Here is an 11643-nt window from a genome sequence, read left to right on the forward strand (position 1 = left end):
CCAAGGAAGTAAAATGGTAATGTTGTGTTTTGGTTTTTCTTTTTCATCTTTTAATTCCTATGGGGTTCAACAATTCTTTATCAGTTAACATTCTCATTGACAAAGACCAATTTATATTAACTATAGTTATATATAACATATCAAGGGAGTACATGGGAAAATCAGAACACAAGACTTCATCAGCTAAATAGAGTTCAACTCAGTTTGCTGTTATGGAGACAAGATAGATACATTGAAGCATAAACAAAATATTACGCTCAGAATAACAGCATTCCAGAAGAAAACGGAAAGCTGAAGATACAATAAAGGTCTCTAATTTACAATATGTATAATTATATAATTTATTAAAATCAACACAATTCATGTATAAAATATTAACATGGCAGCCATTAAGTTTGTTAAGCACTTCAAATACTGAAATGTTAAAACAGTAAAACTACACTAAGCACCTTTTGCATCAAGGAATCTAATCTAGCTCACTAGTTCAGGCTGAACATTCACTCTCCGAAGTATTTCTTCAGGCATGCAAAAAACAGGGCTAACAGGTTTAATCTGTTCTTCTCCCAAAGGTGACAATCCAGCAATTCCAAATAGAGTATGAAAAGGATCTACCATATCTCCTGGCCTGTCCGCAAATCCTCCCATTTCTTCATCTTGACATGCTAAAATGAAACTGCGCAGTTTCTCTCTGTCAATCCAATGAAGCCTTCCAATTATCTTTAGGGAAGCCAACACCCACCAAGAATAGCATAGATCTGGTAACTTCTCTGGCCTTCCATTGAGTCCCCCCGATGGAAGCTGTCGTTCACAAAGCCACCAACCAAGTAAATCAGAATTTACTCGATGCAGCTGACTAGTAATAGCCAGGAATCCTGTGCAACAATAGATCTGCCCAGCATGGGATTCAGAACCTGGCCTGCAACCAAATCCACCATCAAAGTTCATACATGATAAAACAAGTTCGATTGCCTTTTCCACATTAATAGCATCCAGCTTCCCCAATAGAGCCAAAGTTGCCACCGCACAAAAAGACAATCTTGTGTCGATTTCTCCCTATTATATAAAAGTAGATTTTCACATCCCATGAAGCAGCTGGTCTCTCCTGCCTGCACTGTATTCAGCCCTTATCTTTTAGACTGGCCCCCTCTGTTCCAGTACTCCTGTATGCTGATATAACTAGCACAGTGCATGCTGGAACTTCCAGCAGACCATTAACTCCAGTTAGACCAGCTGCTTAGTGGGACCCCAAATATCTCCAGCGAAAGAACCATCTTCTTTCTGTAGACTCTGAACATATTCCACAACTTTATTTACATCAACAACATTAATACTATCATAGAGAGTAAGAACCTGGACAGCACTGAGAGTGTACAAAAGATGAGGATCATGTCCAACACTAGCACTTATTCCACCACACTCGTGTTGACAAGACTTAATGTCAGAATTTCTTCTCTATTCATGCGATGTAGTTGTCCCATGAGATCCATTACAGTCAGACCCCAATAGATGCCACTCATTCTCAAATATTCAGACATACAGTATTCGTAATCATCTTTCTTTGAGCCATAGGATGCTATATAATCTGCATGCTTCTCCACTAATAGGGTGTCGGGTGCATCTGACTTGTTAATAACATCCTTCTGCAGTGTGCCCATGTCTGAGACTGAAAAGAGCTGGTAATGTTTGTGAAGACTGAAATAAGATTTATGAGGAGGGTCATTCTTTGGAGATAGGCATCAGTGTGCTGAGGGGGACTGGGGGTAGAAGATGCATTCCCTTTAGATTAAGCTTGAAGAGAAGGGCTAAAATGTGTGCTCTGGTATGTATCAGCAGGAGTTTAGGAGGCACAGTGGATAGTTATCCAATATATCCCTTAGGAATCTCAAGGAAAGAGGCTCTGCTATTAATCTGAGGTGGCAAGTAGTGAAAGAGATCAATATAGGCTACACCAGTGTGGCTCCATTCTACTGTTTATGAGGGCAAGGATTCGTAACTGTGGTCCAGGTGAGCAAGAGCCAGCCTGGAGCCTGTGAAAATATGGCTGAAAAGGACTGTCTAGAGGGGCAAGGTAACCCCAACTGGGGTAGACTCATGAGGGGCTGATGAGTGCAGAAGAGAATGCATCATCTAGTCCCAAATTATCCACACTTTAGGAGGCATGGTGAGAGGCTCCCAGTGGGCTTCTCTGAAGAACCTAACAAAGAGCCCATGAGAGGAAGAACCAGATTGAAACCCTCAATGCCACCTTATGGCAGTGTCAGCCAAATAAGACCTTCTTGGCCTCTTTCTGACCTTTCCTTCCAGAACTTCAACTCTAGCAGCATCAAATATTACCATTAGTGAGGGAGAAGGAGGTAAGAAAGAAATCAAAGTGCTGGTCTGCAACAAGCCCTTGTGAGGACAAGGCGTCCCTCTAACCGTGAATAAAGTTTGAAGCTCTGATTATTACAGGGGGCCCTAGGGATTTCTAATTATTCAAGGAGACTGTGTTTGTGACTTAAAGTGGCTGCAGGGCTTTTTATTACCTAGGAGTGAATAGAAAATCTTTGGACTGCAAGACTTTTTATCCAGGGTCAGAGGACGAACTTCTCCCCACTGAATAAATTTTATTAGAATAGTGGGAGACAAAATAAAGTTGCTTTTGATTACATTCCATGAGTCTTGCTCACTGAACATATCAGTTATACTTACTTTTAAGACAGGGAGTTGCTTAAGGGAATACATGATGATTCTTCTCAATAAACAGACTCTAATTCAGAAATTTTCTAATGGTTCTTTCCTGCTAGACATTAACAGAGAAAAAAATCTGTTTGGTCATTAGCTTTAATTTAGATATAGCCTTAGAGTTACAAGGAACATCTTGAGGACAAGAAAATGGCTCTAGACTTTATTAAAACCACACTCCAATGAAACACTCTTGAAGCAGTGCCCTTTAGGAATGAATGCTGGACATATATAAACTGCAATTCTTTCAAAATTTGTCCAACTCCAGTTGCCCTTTTTTCCTCAGCTAATCTGCATGATCTGACTCTTTCCCCCACCCACCAGTAGCCGCACATCCCCATGAGACAGGTTTAAAGCTAGCAGTCCTAGGAGCCTACTTTTTATTCTCTGATATTCACCTCCACCCGCTGTACCCTCAAAAGACTTATTAAACATATTTTTTAAACAACAAATATAGAGCAGGCTCTGGACAGTGATACTAGGATGACTGGAACCTGCCTTCCCAGACCTACCAATCTGGAAATGGAGCTATTCAACAAGTAAATCACTAACAAAGACCAAAGAAATACAAGATGGGAGCAGAAAAGCAGAGGTGATTAACTCCACTTGGAGAGGTGAGGGCAGCCATCCCAGAAGAGGTGACCATTTGATCTGAGTCTTGACAAGTGAGTAAGGGTTCATCAGACAAAGAGCAGGCAGGATAGCATTTTAAGTATTGCATGAATGTAAAAACAGTGAGAAACAGCATGGGATATCTGGGAATGGGAGAGCATTTAGAAAGTAATGAGCACAGGAGATAAGTAAGTTTGGGAGACGGCAGGAATCAGATGACATGACGTATATTGTTCATTTTCATGGGTGGATCCTCTACCCAGAAATGAAAAGGAACCACTGAAGAATGTTTAAGCTACTAAATGCCATATTGGAAGGCGGGAGAAAGTGAATGAAGGAAGTTATAACTACTTTCCATACATGGACAACACCCAAGGCTTTCTCTTGCTCTTCTTGAACTAAAAAATGTGCATATAATATCAAAGTATCTGGGTATTTTAGTGAAACTGCACAATAGTATCCATCTCAAGGCTAATTCAGAAAATATTCTTCCAGTTTTTGACGAAAATGTAAAGGAAGAAAATTTGGTTATTGTGCACCATATCTTTAGAAAGATAAATTCATAAAAGGTAAACACTGTTACTCTTTATAGTTCTCATGATTTTGAAACAAAGTACAGAATCAGAAACATAAAAATGCTGAAAACTTTCTGCATGTGATGACATCTGTTTTAAAATATTGAGGGAGTTATACCATGTACTTTTCTTTTTTTATTGTGTCTCCCTTAGTCTTGTGTATCTCCCCATTCCTCCTGCACAATGGCACTGTGATTTGTACTTTACTAGCTATTTTGTGTATGTCAATTCTTATCAATAAAGTCAAGATTATATTCTATCCTGGGTTTACAAATGTATTATTTATTCCCACACCGTTTCCTCTAGAGGGCCAAAGAACATGGTTTCAAAGATGAAAGATAATATTTATAATTCTTTCATGAAACCCTTAAGAGATCACCAAAGAAAAACTTACAGACGTTTGAGTTTTATTTTCAAGTTTTCTAAAACTGTGAATGACTTTAAGAATAAGAGTTAAATTAGGAAAAAAGTAAACTGGGCTTCCCTGGTGGTGCAGTGGTTGAGAGTCCGCCTGTCGATGCAGGGGACATGGGTTCGTGCCCCGGTCCGGGAAGATCTCACATGCCGCGGAGCGGCTAGGCCTGTGAGCCATGGCCGCTGAGCCTGCGTGTCCGGAGCCTGTGCTCCGCAACGGGAGAGGCCACAACAGTGAGAGGCCCACGTACCGCAAAAAAAAAAAAAAGTAAACTGCTTTTACTACATATTTAGTATCATAAAATATTGATTTCTTTAAGCCCTAATATATAAGACACTTAAAGGATATTTTATTTTGTGGTTCTTGACATTCTCTTCAATGACAGTTTACTATTATTTATAATTATATTGACCACATAACATGTGAATGAATAAAAATAAAATAGTTTATCCTATTATTTTATTTATAGCCCACAGCTCTTTTATTATAGCTCATTCTCTCAGTATAGAACTTTGTTTCTACTCACAGACAGCGTTTTGCTATTTTAACACCTCTTGTAATCACAATGATTTCCTAAATCTCTTTTCTTCAAAAGATTACAGGCATCATGAGGCCAGAATTCATATCCATCCCATTCATCCCTTTATTTCCATACCTAGTTAAGTGCCTAATGCAAGATAGGTGCTCAATAACTATTTGTTGAATGAACAAATAGAAGAAAATTTTATTATTGCTTGTAGTAACATGCTGTTTCTTTGAAGCCTTTTCAGAATATCCATAGAAGTCATTACAACATGGAAAAACAAACAAAACAAAAACCCTCTAGATTCATAAAGAGCTGACATTTGAATCTAGAATGTGCTACTATCCACTGTACAAGCATAGGCAAGTTAACCTGAACATCAATTTCCTTCTCTGTAAAATGGGAATAGCAATATGAAGTTCACAGGATGGTTCTGAGGATTAAATTAGATATCCACATAAACTGGGTATTTTAGATCTCTAAAAATTCTAATCTAATCTATTTGTTCTTCTGCAGTGGCAAACAGGGAAACAGTTTAAAAGGGCAGAGATGTAAGGAAATGAAGGAAGGTGATAAACATTTCTGTTGAGAGGATAGCTTGATATTAGTCTGAAGCATGAAAATGAAAATTCAGAAGGAATGCCATCACTGGTAGGTCTTTTACCCACGCCAACAATTCTCTCTCTCTCTCTCTCAGCATCATCAATATTTTCCTTTCTGATCTATTACTTTCATCACTAGATAAACCTAATAACATTCTTTCCTCATAACCCCTTCTAGCTAACATTCCGTGTCTCACTTCCCCTTTTCAACACAGCTTCTAGAAGGTATTTTCTTTATTGACGTGTCTCCTTTACCAAATATGATGGTCAATTTATTTCAGAGCTTACCTCAGCAACCCATTAGCAGCATTTGAAAAAGCTGATCTCCCTCTCCTTCTCCTCCCTTTTAAAAATATGTGATTCAAATATCAAAATCATTTGTTTAAAAAAAATTATTTATTTATTTGGCTGCACTAAGTCTTCATTGCGGCATGCGGGATCTTTAGTTGCCATATGCAGGAATCTTTTAGTTGAGCCATGAGGGCTTTTAGTTGTGGCATGCAGGATCTAGTTCCCTGACCAGGGATCAAACCAGGGCCCCCTGCATTGGGAGTGAAGAGTCTTAACTGCTGGACCACCAGAGAAGTCTCTATCAAAATGATTTTTATTTAGTATATATTTACAACGCTCACTCCCATCCTCATTCCTATCCATATGCTTCCATATCTGCCCACCATATAGTAAACACTTTTACTATTTTCTTGTATACATTTCCAATGTTTATGCACATACAACGACTCTGGGTTTTATTACTTCCTCCCTTTACTATAGATAAGATAGTATGCGATATATACCTTTACTTAATATTGATAATATAACATGGAATCTTTTCATACTAGTTACATAGAGAACTTCCTCATTCTTTTCTAGAACTGCATAATATTCCATCATGGAGATGTACTGTAAGTACAGCCAGCCTATTATAGATGAATCTTTTGCTATAACATAAAATGTTTCCTTGAATATTCAGTATTCATACTTTATTATTCATACATAATTCCACATTACTCTGTTATATATATAGTTTAAGTTCCTGAAAATGGGAGTACTGGGTTGAAAGATACATGCATTTGTAATTTTTATAGATATTACTAAGTCACCATCCAATACAATTGATAAGAAATAATAGTTTTATTTTGCATTGCTCTTACTATGTCATTCCATCCTTACTGAAAAACATTCTTCACTAGGCTTTCGGAAGACAGTTCTCTCTTGGTTTTCCTCCTCGGTCATTGACTAATGATTCTCTCTCTCCTTTGCTGATTTCTATGGCCCGACCTCTAAATGTTGGCATTGCCTAGTGGCTCAGCCTTCCAAATCATTTTCCTCCCTAACCTTACTAATCTCTAGCTGAGCATTCAGGTTTATAGATTAGAAAATCATCTAAATATTGACCACTTTCAAGTTTAATAATCTAGCTAGGACCTTCCTCTTGAATTCTAGACTCATGCATCCAACAGTCTACTGAATACCTCAGAACAGTATAATACATATTTCAAATATAATATGTCCAAAATCAATTTCTGATTTTCCTTCCACACCTAAACTTTCCACATATCATGAAATGACAATGCCATTCTTTCAACTGCTTAGAAGAAAAACTATTGAGATCACCTTCAACTTCTTTCTGTCTCAAATATCCTACACACTATCTGTCATCAAATCCTTTTGGACATATTTTTTAAATAAATCCAGAATGCAACTATTTCTCTTCACTTCTTTGTATTACCTTACCTTAAGCTACTACCATTTCCAGCCTGGTTTTTATAGTAGCCTCTTGAACAGTCTTTCTCCTTCTACCACTGCCAACCTAGAATATATTCTCAGCATAGCAGCCAAAATGAGTCTATTAAACCTTAAATCCAGTTGTGTCTCCTCTCTGCTCAAATTCTTGCAATAATTCCCATCATACTCAGAGAAGCCAAATCCTTCCCATGGCCTACAAGGCTCTAAATCATGGGCAACACCCTCCACCATCCTCGTTCATCTCTGACTGTATCTCCCACTCCTTCTCACTTTGCTTCTGCCTCATTGGTCTTTTTTTTTCCTGCTCCACAAATGCAAGCTCAGGAGCTTTTAACTTGCTGTTTTCTCTGTCTTTAATATTCTCCTTCACTCCCAACTCCAGCCACACAGACGGTCAGGTCACTTGCTCCATTACTTTCTGCAGTTCTCTACCTAAATATTATCTTATCTGAGACTCTGAGATACCACTCTATAGAAATAGTTACTCTGGGGGGGGAGGGGCGGAGTCAAGATGGCAGTGTGGGAAGACTTGGAGTTCGTGTCTCCCCACAACTGGGGCGCCTGAAGGACACTGATGTGGGATCTTGACACCCTAGATGATGGGAGGAACCCACAAGCGAACTGGTAGGACGTGGGGGGACTGTGGGAGGAGGCCAGACAGGACCGGTGCCCCTGAGGGGTGGCTGGGGGGGAGGGGTTCCCACACCTGGAGGGACCACGGGGGGCTGGGATCCAGGTGGAGCACAACATATTCCCTGCCCAATCGGCCAGAGAAGTCTGCCCAGCTCTTGGGCCAGGTCCTACGCCCTCAGAGGTCCCCTCTGGGCCATGTGGGTCCTGGGGGCATAGGATGAAGGCTGGGGGAAGAACAGGAGAGGCAGGCAGGAGGGGTCCTCCAGGACCAGAGGAGTGGGAGAGTCACAGAGGGTGTCTGCCCCACCCACTCAAGCCCAGAAAGCCTGCTGGGTCCCCAGGTGGGGTCCCCCACCCTCTGAGACCAGAGGTGGGGGGCACATGTGGGCCCACTCTGTTCCGTTGAGCCTAAGCCCCACCCCCACACCCCCAGGGCCTTTTCCAGCCCTGTGGGTCCTAAGCATAGGCCCCACCGACTGCCCAAACCTAGCCCCTGCTAGGCCCCGCCCTCCACAGCCAAGGACTTTTCCACATTTTTTTTTCTCCTCTTTTTTACTATTGTGGATCTGTTTTACCTTCTGGTTGTTGTTTCATCTATATTTTTATTTTTTTATTTTTCTAACATATCTGTTAATTTCCTACTCTAATTTTATTTTTTACTTTGCTATTGTTATCTTTTTTTTTTTTTTTGCCACTCCACACACCGGTTGGGGTCTTGGTTCACAAGCCAGGGGTAAGGCTGAAGCTCCTGTGGTGGGAGCTCTGAGTCCGAACCATTGGACTAACAGAGAACCTCAGACCCCAGGGAATACTCACCGGAGTGAGGTCTCCCAGAGGTCCTCATCTCAGCACCAAGACCCAGCTCATCTCAGGTCTCCCAGGTCCTCATCTCAGCACCAAGACCCAACAGCCTACAAACTCCAGTGATGAAAGTCTCAGGCCAAACAACCAGAAAGACAGGAATACAATCCCACTCATCAAAAAAAAAGAAAGCAAAAAGATATATCACAGATGAAGGAGCAACATAAAACCAATGAGACCAAATAAATGAAGAAGAAATATGCAATCTACCTGAAAAAGAATTCAGAGTAATGATAGTAAAGATGATCCAGAATCTCTAAAATAGAATGGAGGCACGGATTGAGAAAATACAAGAAATGTTTAACAAAGATCTAGAAGAACTAAAGAACAAACAAACAGAGATGAACAACACAATAACTGAAATGAAAAATACACTAGAAAGAATCAGTAACAGAATAACTGAGGCAGAAGAACGAATAAGTGAGCTGGAAGACAGAATGGTGGAAATACCTGCCGAGGAGCAAAATAAAGAAAAAGGAATGAAAAGAATTGAGAACAGTCTCTGAGACCTCTGGGACAATACTAAATGCACCAATATTTGAATTATAGGGGTCCCAGAAGAAGAAGAGAAAAAGAAAGGGTCTGAGAAAATATTTAAGAGATTATAGTCGAAAACTTCCCTAACATGGGAGAGGAAATAGTCACCCAAGTCCGGGAAGCACAAAGAGTCCCATACAGGAAAAACCCTAGGAGAAGCACACTAAGACCCATATTAATCAAACTAACAACAATTAAATTCAAAGAAAAAATGTTAAAAGCAGCAAAGGAAAAACAACAAATAACATACAACCCCATAAGGTTATCAGCTGACTTTTCAGCAGAAACTCTGCAGGCCAGAAGGGAGTGGCAGGATATACTTAAAGTGATGAAAGAAAAAAACTACAATGAAGATTACTCTACCCAGCAAGAATCTCATTCAGATTCGATGGAGAAATCAAAAGCTTTATAGACAAACAAAAGCTATGAGAATTCAGCACCATCCAACCAGCTTTACAACAAATGCTAAAGAAACTTCTCAGGGTGGGAAACACAAGAGAGGAAAAAGACCCACAAAAACAAACCCAAAACAATTAAGAAAATGGTAATAGGACCATATATAATCGATAATTACCTTAAATGTGGATGGACTAAATGCTCCAATCAAAAGACACAGACTGGCTGAATGGATACAAAAGCAAGACCCATATATATGCTGTCTACAAGAGACCCATTTCAGACCTAGGGACAAATATAGATTGAAAGTGAAGGGATGGAAAAAGATATTCCATGCGAGTGGAAATCAAAAGAAAGCTGGAGTAGCAATACTCATATCAGATAAAATAGACTTTAAAAGAAAGCCTGGGGGCTTCCCTGGTGGCACAGTGGTTGAGAATCTGCCTTCTAATCCAGGGGACACGGGTTCAAGCCCTGGTCTGGGAGGATCCCACATGCTGCGGAGCAACTAGGCCCATGAACCACAACGACTGAGCCTGCGTGTCTGGAGCCTGTGCTCCACAACAAGGCCGTGATAGTGAGAGGCCCATGCACCACGATGAAGAGTGGCCCCCACTTGCCACAACTAGAGAAAGCCCTCGCACAGAAACGAGGACCCAACACAGCAAAAATAAATAAATAAATAAACTCCTACCCCTAACAACTTCTTAAAAAAAAAAAAGGCTGTTACAAGAGATAAGGAAGGACACTACATAATGATCAAGGGATCAATCCAAGAAGAAGACATAACAATTGTAAATATATATATGCACCCAACATAGGTGCACCTCAATATATAAGGAAAATGCTAACAGCCATAAAAGGGGAAATCGACAGTAACACAATAACAGTGGGGGACTTTAACACCCCAATTACGCCAATGGACAGATCATTCAAACAGAAAATAAATAAGGAAACACAAGCTTTAAATGACACAATAGACCGGATAGATTTAATTGATATTTATAGAACATTCCACCTGAAAGTGGCAGAATACACTTTCTTCTCAAGTGCACATGGAACATTCTCAAGGATAGATCACATCTTGGGTCACAAATCAAGCCTTGGAAAAGTTAAGAAAATTAAAGTCATATCAAGCATCTTTTCTGACCACAACGCTATGAGACTGGAAATCAGTTACAGGAAAAAACCTGTAAAAAACACAAATACATGGAGGCTAAACAGTGTGCTACTATATATCCAAGCAATCACTGAAGAAATCAAAGGAGAAATTTAAAAATACATAGAAACAAATGACAAACAAAAACACAACGACCCAAAACCTATGGGATGCAGCAAAAGCAGTTCTTAGAGGGAAGTTTATAGCAATTCAATCTCACCTCAAGAAACAAGAAAAATGTGAAATAAACAATCTAACCCTACACCTAAAGAAACAAGAGAAAGAAGAACAAAGAAAACCCAGAGTTAGTAGAAGGAAAGAAATCATAAAGATCAGATATAAAAGAAATAGAAACGAAGAAAACAACAGCAAAGATCAATAAAACTAAAAACTGGTTCACTGAGAAGATAAACAAAATTGATAAACCCTTAGACAGATTCATCAAGAGAAAAAGGGAGAGGACACAAATCAATAAAACTGGAAATGAAAAAGGAGAAATCACACCTGACACTACAGAAATACAAAGGATTATGAGACTACTTACAAACACCTATTGCCAATAAAATGGACAACCAAGAAGAAATGGACAAATACCTGGAAAGGTACAATTTTCTAAGACTGAACCAGAAAGAATTAGAAAATAAAAACAGAACAATCATAAGCCCTGAAATTGAAACTGTAATTAAAAATCTTCCAACAAACAGAAGTCCAGGACCAGATGGCTTCACAGGTGAATTCTATCAAACATTTAGAGAAGAACTAACACTGATCCTTCTCAAACTCTTCCAAAAAAATTGCAGAGGGAGAAACACTCCCAAACTCATTCTACCAAGCCACCATCACCCTGATACCAAAAGCAG

At 39.6% G+C, this 11643-nt stretch overlaps 1 pseudogene; it reads right to left on the minus strand.

Annotated features, from left to right (window-relative positions):
• Positions 1–261: 261 nt before the first annotated feature.
• Positions 262–1657, minus strand: LOC132516064 (geranylgeranyl transferase type-2 subunit beta-like; annotated as a pseudogene).
• Positions 1658–11643: the final 9986 nt, after the last annotated feature.

Source organism: Lagenorhynchus albirostris, chromosome 2 (genome assembly GCF_949774975.1).
Source record: "Lagenorhynchus albirostris chromosome 2, mLagAlb1.1, whole genome shotgun sequence".
In the NCBI taxonomy this organism is placed as follows: Eukaryota; Metazoa; Chordata; class Mammalia; order Artiodactyla; family Delphinidae; genus Lagenorhynchus; species Lagenorhynchus albirostris.